The 10598-nt window shown below is 57.1% G+C and overlaps 1 protein-coding gene across 3 annotated transcripts in view; it reads left to right on the top strand.

The window, feature by feature from the left end:
• Positions 1 to 7863: 7863 nt before the first annotated feature.
• AGPAT3 (1-acylglycerol-3-phosphate O-acyltransferase 3) overlaps positions 7864 to 10598 on the top strand; it is an 89102-nt gene continuing 86367 nt past the window's right edge. For 2 of the 3 annotated variants that reach the window (XM_069474916.1, XM_069474914.1), the window contains exon 1: positions 7864 to 8003. The gene's annotated coding sequence lies outside the window, so the exon portion shown is untranslated. Of the gene's footprint in view, positions 8004 to 9873; positions 9917 to 10598 lie in introns of those variants that run through there. The other variant, XM_069474915.1, reaches the window with a different exon arrangement.

Here is a 10598-nt window from a genome sequence, read left to right as displayed (position 1 = left end):
TCTGTCTCAAAAATAAATAAATAAATAAATAAATCCAGGGCAAACGCCCCGTCGTGGGAAGGGGGCAGTGGAGCGAGATGGGGAGAGGACACTCTTGCCACGACCTCTGCATCATCCAGGTTATGAAATAACTGCTGGGTTTGCTGTGCATGGCCTGGCTCTCAGCAGGCTGCCCGCTGTGGTCTCGTCAGTTATAGACTGTCTGGCACTTGTGGGGTCCCAGCTGGGCCAGTGCCTGCTGTGACAACTGCACACACCTCAGAGGTCCTGCTGGACCCAGGAGGGAGTCTCCTCTGCGGGCGCACAGCCGCTCTCAGACCCGCAGCGCCAGCCAGGCCCACGGCCGTGGGAGGCCAGAGCTGGTGTTCACTGGGGTCCCCTGGCGGGGACAGGGCAGGTGCTTCACTCTCTCTCACTTTGCCCGCAGGACGACATGGACAGTCAGGAATTCGGGCTCCATGTTCCCCCGCAGGGGGAGGAACAACACGTCGAGGCCACAAGCTGGGACGCTGGGACTTGGGGCAGGAAGCCGGAGGCGTGTGGTCCCCAGGGAAGAAGGAAAAGGGACAGAAGGGGCGTCGCACGGGCACAGGCACCCTGCTTGCGTGCCGGGCCAGAGTCTGAGGGAGTCCGAGGGCCGGGAGGAGCTTGAAGAGGGAGCCGGCTCCTGTCCCTCCCAAGCAGTGGCTCTGCGCCCAAACTCCCCACGTAAGCAAGTGTCCCTGGCCAGCTTCAACGGGGGTGGAGGGCGGGCTGCCCTCCTATTTTACTCAAATTGTGTACACGGGGTCCAGTGAACAAGCTCTGCAGCTGAAGGGACCAGGCTTTGACACTCCCCAGCTGTGTGACCTCAGGCAGGTTACTGAGCCTCTCTGTGCCTCCTCAGCCTCACCTGAAAACAGGAATAACGATAGCCTCACCTCACCGTGTGGCTGGGAGGGCAAGTGAAAAGCGCTTGGGATGCTGCTGCCCATGGAGCACATGCCGACTGTCATACGTCATTATTACTGTCACTATTATCCGCCCCACGCTGATCCGTCGGGCTGGCGAGGGGCTGGAGCTCTCCCTCCTGAAGTCAGTTGCATGGACAGTGTCAGAGGAACACTCTCTTTTTTTTTTTTAATTTTTGGTGGAGACGGGGTCTCGCTCTGGCCCAGGCTGGTCTCAAACTCCTGGCCTCACGTGCGTGATCCTCCCGCCTCGGCCTCCCAGAGTGCGGGAACTGCAGGCGTGAGCCACCACATCCGGCCCAGAGGACGCTCCTGCACCCCCTGTTGTCTCACTGTGCTCTCGTCATCTCTTTCCCACCAGAATCCACGTTCCCTTTAGGGCCCACTCCCGAGAGGTGGACAAAACCGTGAGCCCTAGCTGCAGCGGTGGCCCGGCCAGGCAGTGCCCCCTCCCCACGAGAGCCTGCTGCCCCCCAACAGGCAGCCACATTTGCGGGGACTCTTCCCGGCTAGCTCCGTGTCTGCAGGACAGTGTTATGTAAGGTGCCTTTCAGCATCACTAAGTCACGCGTGTCGCCCACAGACAGGGACGAGAGAACCAGAGACCACTCACGCTGGCGCCCGAGGGTGGGGGTGTGCCCCTCCAAAGCCGCATGCTGAAGTCCCAGACCCCCAACCTCACCACGTGATGCATTTAGAGATGGATCTTCATGAGGGGGTTAAGCAAGGCGAGGCCATCGGGGTGGGCCCTAACCCAACATGACTGGCGTTCTCGTAAGAAGAGACGAGGACACAGACATCCACAGAGGGACGACCCCATGAAGACACAGGGAACAGACACCGACTGCCAGGCAGGGAAGGCCCCAGAGGAACCAGCCCTGCCGCACCCTGACCTCGGGCTTCCAGCCTGGAGGATGTGAGCGGACAAAGTCTGCTGTCCCTCTGGAGCCCACCCCCGAGGCCCCCCACAAGCACCGGCCAGGCTGCAGAGTCTGCCAGCCGTGAACACTTGTTTTGTGTCTGTCCGAGCAGACAGGTGCTGCGGGCACCTCGGGGCCACGCCAGGGACCAGCTCCTGCCCAGGCCCGAGGGGAGGGGCTTGGCAGCGTACAGGGTACGAGCCACACACAGAAAGCCACAGAGGCCGGGGCGACAGGGTGCACAGGTCCTCGGGGTGGGCCGCGCCTGGGTGAGGTCGGCCCCTGTGCGGGAGGGGGTGGGGCAGGTCCCCTAGGAGGTGGCCTTGTCCACCAGTGGCTCAGGGGCAGGAGTTCGGAGAAGCCCCTAACGTGGCTTTCCCATGTGCGAACTCGCCAGGTCCCCCCAGGTGAGTGCGCCTTGCTGGGCAGCGCCCGCCACCCCGCTTTGGCCGTAAGGAAACCGGGCTCGGGAAGAGACCAGCTGGCGAGAACCTGCCCCGACGGAGCCACCGAAGGAACTGCAAATTCAGTTTCCCCCGGCACGGCTGCCCCGCCACACCAATGCCGTGTGCAGAATTCCTGCCATTTCACCGCCGGTGTGCCGTGCTCACGGGAGGGGGTGGGGACACCCCAGGGGGCAGCCCTTCAAGCCGCGGTGACAAGGGGGCGCAAGCAGATTCCTCCCAGGGCTGTGCAGTCCAGTCCACGGTGCAACCTGACGCTAGAAGATGATCTTTTCAGTGTGATGACATGACCAGTGACATTGGGAAATTAATCAGATGGGAACTGAAACTGAAGGGCCCTCAGACCCCTCCAGGGCTTCCCAGAAGTGACACGTGGCTCCTTTTCAGCACTGTGGCCCCAGGTAAGAGGGATGTGGCCCCAGTACCCTAGCTAAGGCTCTCGTTTTCCCAGAAACAACTGTTCTTCTGTTATTCAGAGTATTTGGGGTTTTAGAATATTTTATTCCCGGTCAAATGGTGTCATGACCTAAGTCTGTGCCTAGAGAGGAGGCTTCCACAGAAAGCGTGCAGGTGTTCCTCCCTTTCACAGCTGGACTGTTTTCCAGACACTTCCTTGCCCCACCAACAATAGCGCTTTAACCCCTTCCCTGCTTCCCGGGAATTAGACGGTACATTGGGCCTGTGAGGTGGGCTCGGGTTCTTGTACACGCATTAAACATACCAAGTCTGAACAGGTGAAGTTTTAGAAACAGTATGTAGACTTTTATTTTATTTTATTTTATTTTGAGACAGGCTCACTCTGTTGCCCAGGCTAGCGTGCCGTGGCATCAGCCTCACTCACAGCAACCTCAAACTCCTGGGCTCAAGCAATCCTTCTGCCTCAGCCTCTCGAGTAGCTGGGACTACAGGCATGCGCCACCATGCCCGGCTAATTTTTTTCTATATATATTTTTAGCTGTCCAAATCATTTCTTTCTATTTTTAGTAGAGACGGGGTCTTGCTCTTGCTCAGGCTGGTCTTGAATTTCGGAGCTCAAACAATCCGCCCACCTCGGCCTCCCAGAGTGCTAGGATTACAGGTGTGAGCCACCGCGCCCAGCCAGTATGTACATTTTTTAAGCCCCAGAGAACAATTTGAAAAAATATTTGTGCAAAAAAGCAATTAAAATTTTTGGTCTGGGCGTGTTGGCCCATGTCTGCAATCCGAGCATTTTGGGAGGCCGAGGTGGAAGGATCCATTGAGGCCAGGAGTTTGAGGCTGTAATGAGCTCTTATCTCGCCCCTGCACCCCAGCCTAGGTGACAGAGCAAGACCCAGTCTCTACAAATAAATAAATAAAGTTTTGCTTCTGTGTGTGTCGGGGTGCAGAGGGGCTAGGAGGCAACAGGCCTTCCTCTGGGGGGTGGCATTTACTGTGCATTTCCTCAGAGCGAAATCCGTGGCTGGAGAGTTGATGTGGGTCTGTCCCTCTCCCTGTGGACAGGAGCCTGCCCAGGGCAGCCTCGAACTCCGTTACTGACTTAAAGACACCCGTGGCTGGGCCTGCAGGGACACAAGCTCACGCTCCGATGCCGAAAGTGTCCGCATTTCTCAGCACGGGGCGGGTGAAGGCTCCCTTCCCAGGCACCCATGTCAGATGGGCCTCCAGCAATGGACGCCGAGTGGGGTTGGGGTGCAAGGAGCTTGGGGGGCTTTGTAAGGCCTGTGAAAGTCACGGGAGGGGAGCGGGATGGCAGGTGGAGCCTCAGACCAAGGCTCCCAGTGAAGGCTGCCTTTAGGAGCACCCGCCATGGGCTGACGTACCCAGAGCCCTCCTGCCCGGGCTGGCAGGGGCTGCCTGGGGGGTGCCACCTTAGTCTGTGGCCCATGGCCTCGATCTGGTCTCCCTATCTCTGCCTCTCCCTTGGCCAGGACCTCTGTCGCCTCTCAGACTAGTCTCTGGCCCAGTTGCCTGTCCCCCACTCTGCTGTGTGACTCACTGAGGAGGCCAATGGCTGGTGGCAGCCATTGCTAGCAGCTGCGAGGCTCTCACCTGCCCAGGCCCTGGATTTCCAAAGGCCACATCTCTACAGCGAAGCCACCACACAATGCAGGTACAGTGGTCCCCGCTTTGCAAGATGACGTGGAGTCTGGACTCAAACCCAGGGCTTCTACTCTGCAGATGGCTTCCCCACCTGCTGAGGTCTGTCCCAGCTTGGAGACTGGCTGCACCTGCTCTCGTGACCTTGACTTTGACCTCCACGCTGATCAGGCCAGGCTTCCCACCAGGGTCCCGTGTGAGTCTCTCTTGTGTTTTCCACTGACCCCCTGGGGGTGGTGACGTCAACAGTCTTGTCTGACTCAGACTGGACTCAGTTTCTGGAGTCATTTTTGTAGGTGAGGTCTTGCAGCATCCTGGGGTTTCCAACCTCTTTGCTGTGAAAAACCCTGTTTATAATTTTTGCCTCTGTAGAAATCTATGTTTAAAAGAATTTTTCTCCTGAAAAATTGCCATTGTTTTCCCTGTTTTCCTATTACATATTAAGCAAAAACATTTAACATCTATCTGATTGAGATTAGTGTTCACATACTGGAGTTCCTGTATTTCCAGTAAAGTTATTATCTTTAGTTTGGGTAAATTTTTACACATGGGATAAACATAGAGTTTTCCCTGGGCTTTCAAAATGCCGGAATTACCCCCAGGGCCGGCAGCTCTCTTGGCACACTGGCGGGTATCAGGGCAGCCTGGGGCTGGGAATCTCCTGGTTTTCCAAAAAAAGAAACTAAGACCAAAGGGGTAATGTCCTTGTCCAAGGTCACAGGCTGGCACCGAGCCTTGGCTCTCAGCTCCCCTGGCAGTCACATCACCTGATGTCTACAGCCAGCTACTCCAGGGGGCCTTCCCCACGGCCACCCACGGCCACCCACGGCCTGTCCTCTCCCCGACCCGCCTGGAGCCCAGACCAGAGCGATGGGAAGGTTCTCCAGTGAGGCCATCTCAGAACTGGACAGACCCCTCCGGGCTGGCGGAGGGGCAGCAGTCTGCCGTTTGACCTTGGGATCACCTCTCAGGCTCGGTTTACATTCTGAGAAGTGCAGCAAATAACCACAAGGAGCTCCTCTCCCGGGTCTAGCTCATACACACACCTCCCTTCTTTTCATTCTTTGCAGACCTCTCCCCTCTGGACAAATAATACTAAAAGTCACAATCTACCACCTCCCCCAGGGTTTTTAATTTAGGAAGCTGGGGAACTGTGTTTCTCTTCTATTAAGAAAACATTACTGGGTCATGAGAAGCTACCGCGTTGTGGCCGAGCCAGGGCCTAGAGCCAGCCTGCCTGCCTCTGCTGCCTGCTGCCTGCGGGTGGGTATCTGTCTCCTTAAATGGAAAACGGATGTCACTAGCCTCTACCTCACCGTCTTGTTTTGCTAAGCGAGATAATCCACCCATATAAAAGCTCTCAATAAATGCTAGCGATGACCACATATCTTGCCAATCTGATCACCTGCACACGACAGAGGCCTATAAGTAGTCAAGGGTGTTGGCCGACGTCCAACTTCTCTGCAAATGTTTACTCTGTTTATGTGTCCTGCGGTTTTCCGGTTTTCCGGGGCAAAGCCTGCTCGGCTCAGGTCCGAATGATCACAGATTCTAATCCATGAAGATCAGATTATATTGGTGAAGTTTTACAGTGTTGAGACAAGTGCAATATTTTGAGCTGATCTAAAAGCACAAAGCAATGGTTAAGGAGCCATCAAATGTGTAAATGATGTGTGTGTTTCAATTGGTTTTTAAAGAATAATTGTAAACCGTGTGTTTTTGATAAATCTAAACATTACTACTTAGCATACAATAAAATTTCCTTACTCCTGCCCAGTCAGTAAGTCTCATGTTTATCTTTTTAGAAACTTTCTGGGCATGTGTATATATATATATATATATATATGTTATGCATCGGGGTTTTTTTTGCTTTATACGCTCTTTTTTAATAAAGTGGATTATTGTATATCCTTTGCTCAGCTCTGCATCTTCTATTTTTTATTTTTAATTTAATAGGTCATGGAGATTATATCACATCAGTGTACATAGAATTATCATATTAAAATTTTTGAAAAATGTTGTAAATTGAAAATATTAAGTGACTGTTCTGGCGTTTATTTAACCAGGTGTCTCTTGGTTACTTCCAGGCTCCCTGCAATTACAGGTGATGCCGTCAATCAGCAGGGCTTTGTACCCGGGCATCCTGCAGGTGCCTGCAGGAATTTATTTGGGGCAGAGATTACTAGAAGTGGCAATGCAGGGTGGAAGGTTTTAGAAATATGAACTTTCCATGAGCTTTGCAAATCATAACTTCTTTTTCAAGAATAAAAGATGTGTGAGTAGGACAGGTGCACCTACTTATTTTATTTTATTCTAAATATTTTCTGAAATAATTTGAGGAGGCTTAAAAGGAAGTGCAGCTCACAGTACTGGCACTTGTTATTTTAAACAGTTTTCAAGCAAACCCAACAGAGCACATGAAGTGCCGCTTGCACCTGAGGACTTGAGCAGGCCTCAGGTCACAGTTGGTATCAAGGAGAGGAAGGGAACTCAGCCCCGGGGGTCCTGTCCTGGCCGCCCCCTGCCCACCTTCCAGCAGGTTCTAGGATCAGCCACCAGCCAGGTGGGGAGCGGGAAACGCAGGTGGCCTCTGTCCCTGGGCTCTGAGGACTCCTCGGCCAGGAGGCGAGAGCGATCAGTGCCCCGGGCGAGGGGGTGCGGCTTGCGGCCGCTCTAGGGCAACAGCCCCTGCCCAGTTCAGGGAACCTTCCTCCAGGGTCAAATGTCGAGGCAGCGCTGCCAGCCGGTGCCAACCATGAGTAAGTCAAGGGCGCAGCACGCGGGTCCGAAACCAGGTCTCGCAGGACGGAGCCCGCCCTGAGCAGCGACCCCAGCCCTGGACGACGTGGGGGAGCTCACGGCCTGGAAACATCCCCGGTGCCCCAGGGACCCCTGGAGACGTGGAGGGTCCAGGCAAAGCCCTGCTGGCTTCCGCCCCGCCGGCCCGGCGCCCCACGATCGATCCATCGCTCCCCCCGATCGCTCCCCCGCCCCTCCCACGTCTCCGTTCTCCGTTTGCCACCCCCCACCCCGTCCGGGCCCTCGCCAGCCCCCCATTCAGTCCCCGCGACCCCGCTCATCCCCGCACCACGTGCCCCTCCGGACCGCCGCCTCAGCTCCCCTCCCCCACCGGGGCCCTGGCGTCCGTTAGCGGATCCGCGTCCCCCCCACGCCGGGCCGAGCTCCGAGCGTCACCCTCCCCCCACTCCGCCCGCACCTGTCCGCCCCCGCGTGTCCCCTCCCCATGCCACCCACGCGTGTCCCCGTGTCCCCACGCGTGCCCCCCCGTGCCCCCGCGCGTCCCCTCCCCCGTGTCCCCCGCCTGTCCCCCGCGTGTCCCCCGGCCGCCCCGCGCGCGCCGGCGGAACTGTGGGATCGCCGCGCACAGGAAGTGGCGGCGCGGCCGAGGGCGGAGGGCGGCGGGCGGGCGGGGCCGGCGGGCCGGCGGGATGGGGGCCGGGGGCGGCAGGCGCCGCACTCGCTAAGGCCCGACGCAGGGCCGGCCGGGCCCAGGCGGACGCGCAGCGGCGGAGCGGGGCCGCCCCGGCCGCCGGGGACGCCGGGCGACGAGCAGGTGGCAGCGGCTGCAGGTGAGCGGCGAGGCCCCCGCCCGAGCCGGGCAGCCCCTCCGGCGCCCGCGGTCGCCCCTTCCCCGCCGCCCGAGGTCGCCCCTCCCCCGCAGCCGGCCTCGCCGCCCCCTCCCCGGCCCCCTCCCCGCCGCGGGCCGGCTGGGCTCGCGGGGCGCGGGGCGCGGGCCGGGAGGGAGGGGCTGCCGGGAGGGTCCGTCCCCGGCGCGGGGCCTCCCCGGCGGCCTTGTCCAGCCCGAGGCCGGGCCACGTCCAGCCCGTCCGCCGCCCGCAGCCTGGTGGCGCCGGCGGGAGGCCGGGGAGGCCCAGGAGCGGGCACTGCCGAGCTGGGGGGCGACTGAGCTCCGGGTGGGGGCGTCCGTTCCCGTCTCCCCCAGGACTTTGCCGGGGTCCCCTCTGCGCTCCATCCCGATGCGACGCGGGCCGCCGGTTTCGGGGCGCTGGGGACCCGGGATCCCCGGGGGCGCCGAGGCCTGGGGGCGAGTTTCACTTTTGCCGGCTCAGCCCGCGGGGGGGGGGCTGCGGTGGGACTGCGGGCGCGCTGGCTCCGCTCCGTCGCTGGCTGGGACCTGGCTGGGACCGAGGCGACTGTGAATTTCCACTGTTCAGTCAGGTGACGGGGTCATCCCGATCAAAGGGCCATTTGCTGGAAAAGGCCTCCCCAGGGCCACGCAGGGGTGCGGGGAACAGCCGATCCCCAGGTACTTAGGAGAGGAAGATAATTAGTACTTGAAGGTACGTTAAAAATCCTAGGGCTTTTTTAACTTCGAGAGAAGTTTAGTGAAATAGGGAAAATGTCTTCATAAATGGCTTTCCAGGCCTTTTTTTTTTTTAAAGCACAATATTAAAAGTCTTGTCTAAGAGAATACTTGAACAGTTGGGTCCTTTTTCCCGGGAGATACCGTGGTGTCACAAGAAGGAAAATGTGGGCTGTTGGCCTTGAGACAGAGTAGGACGCACAGCGGCCACCCGTGCTAACCGCAGACACCATCCCAGGAGCCAAAGCCCGAGTCCTGCGTGGGCCGGCGTCATGAGAAGGACACCTGGAGATACCACATCTTTGTAAGTGGCAGCTGAGCAGGCGGATCATCCTCAGTGGGGCCGGCTTCAGAGGGCTCCCTGGGATTCATCCTTCTCCAGTTTGGTCACTTCCAGGCTGCCCCCTCCCCCTTTCTAGTGGTGAGTCCTCTGCACGGTTCCAGAGTTAGCCTGTTACAACTCACCGCTGTATCCATTTCTCCTCACTCCCAGGAGTCTCCTTGGTTACATTGTTTAAAAAGCGCTACATGCGATGGGCATTCAGCGAACAGGCCCTCTTGGCCTTGGAGGGTGTGGGTGCCTTCTGCGCTCGGTGAGAGCCTGCCGTTCCCTTTGCCTGTGTGGCCCTGCCTGGATGTACCTGCCAGGAGCTTGGGCTGCCAGTGAGGACAGGGTTAAAACAGCGAGGCACACAGACATGTGTACGGATGGGCACGGGGCACCAATAGGGTGGGCCAGCCTGGGGTGGGGCAGCACGTGCCCAAGGGCCGACTCTAGCACCCATACTCCTGGGACTTCCAGCATCTTCCTTCACCATCCTACCTCGCTGTTTTACTCTGAAAGTTATTGTTTTACTTTGGAAGTTAGAAGCATCCATGGAAGTGCTCTGTTCCATGATGTTTCCTTCTGCTTCCGAAGCTGATTGGCTGTGGGTACTCACACAGATCTGAGCTGTTTACATACGCAAACATGCTGCCTCTGATCTGCCCTTCGACCTCCTAAACCAGTGTGGCCTGAGAACACAGAGGTTAGTGACCAGCTGAAGGTTATGTCCCAGATGGGCTTGGGAGGATTTGCACTGAGATCCCAGGGACACCACCTTCCCAGACCCATCAGTGTGCCAAAGCCTATATGTTTTATCTCTGGTCAAATCCAAGGTAGGTGGGAAACCTCGAAATTCTTATAAACAGGGAGAAGGGAAGCAGAAGTTGTGTTTGAGAAGAGCCAGATTTACTGGTTTTTGGGGGAGGGGTGACAGTAACTCATCCAGGCGCACTTACTTGCAGGCAACTCTGGTTGTCTTGTGCAATCACTCACCCCTTCCGTGACTTTAGCCCTACTTGGACTGGCAGGGCAGCCCCCCCCCCCGCCCCCGCCCCAACGCCCCGTGCCTCTTGCTTTGGCCTTGAACCAGAGCCTCGGCCCCTGTCACCGTCAGAACCACGCCTGGCAAACTCTTTGGCTTCTGCCCCTACTCACTCTCTTCTTCCATCTCTGGCCCCGGTAAAAAAGCAATGGTTTTACTGTTGCATGCTGTGGCTAACTGATATTTATAGAGCAAAACTTGGGACATGATTGGCTACATTCGCTGTTTCCTTTTTAATGACTTGTTTATGTGAGATCTTTAGCTTCTCAGTCTTCTCATTGAGAAATTTGTGATACCCTAAGGTTGGACTGCATTTTATAAAAGAGTTGCTCAGAAATTTAGTAGGATTTTACTTTTGGTTAACCAAAGAATGTTTGGGGTTTTAAATGAGTTATTTCAAATTGTAAAGTGAAATGAGTATGCCTCAGTCTGTCCTTCCTAAAAGCGCTTCATAATAACTTGAAGATTAACTC

Source organism: Eulemur rufifrons, chromosome 7, assembly GCF_041146395.1.
Source record: "Eulemur rufifrons isolate Redbay chromosome 7, OSU_ERuf_1, whole genome shotgun sequence".
NCBI classification, from domain to species: domain Eukaryota; kingdom Metazoa; phylum Chordata; class Mammalia; order Primates; family Lemuridae; genus Eulemur; species Eulemur rufifrons.
Note: the sequence above shows the minus strand (reverse complement) of the source record. Positions and strands in the feature narration are given on the sequence as shown.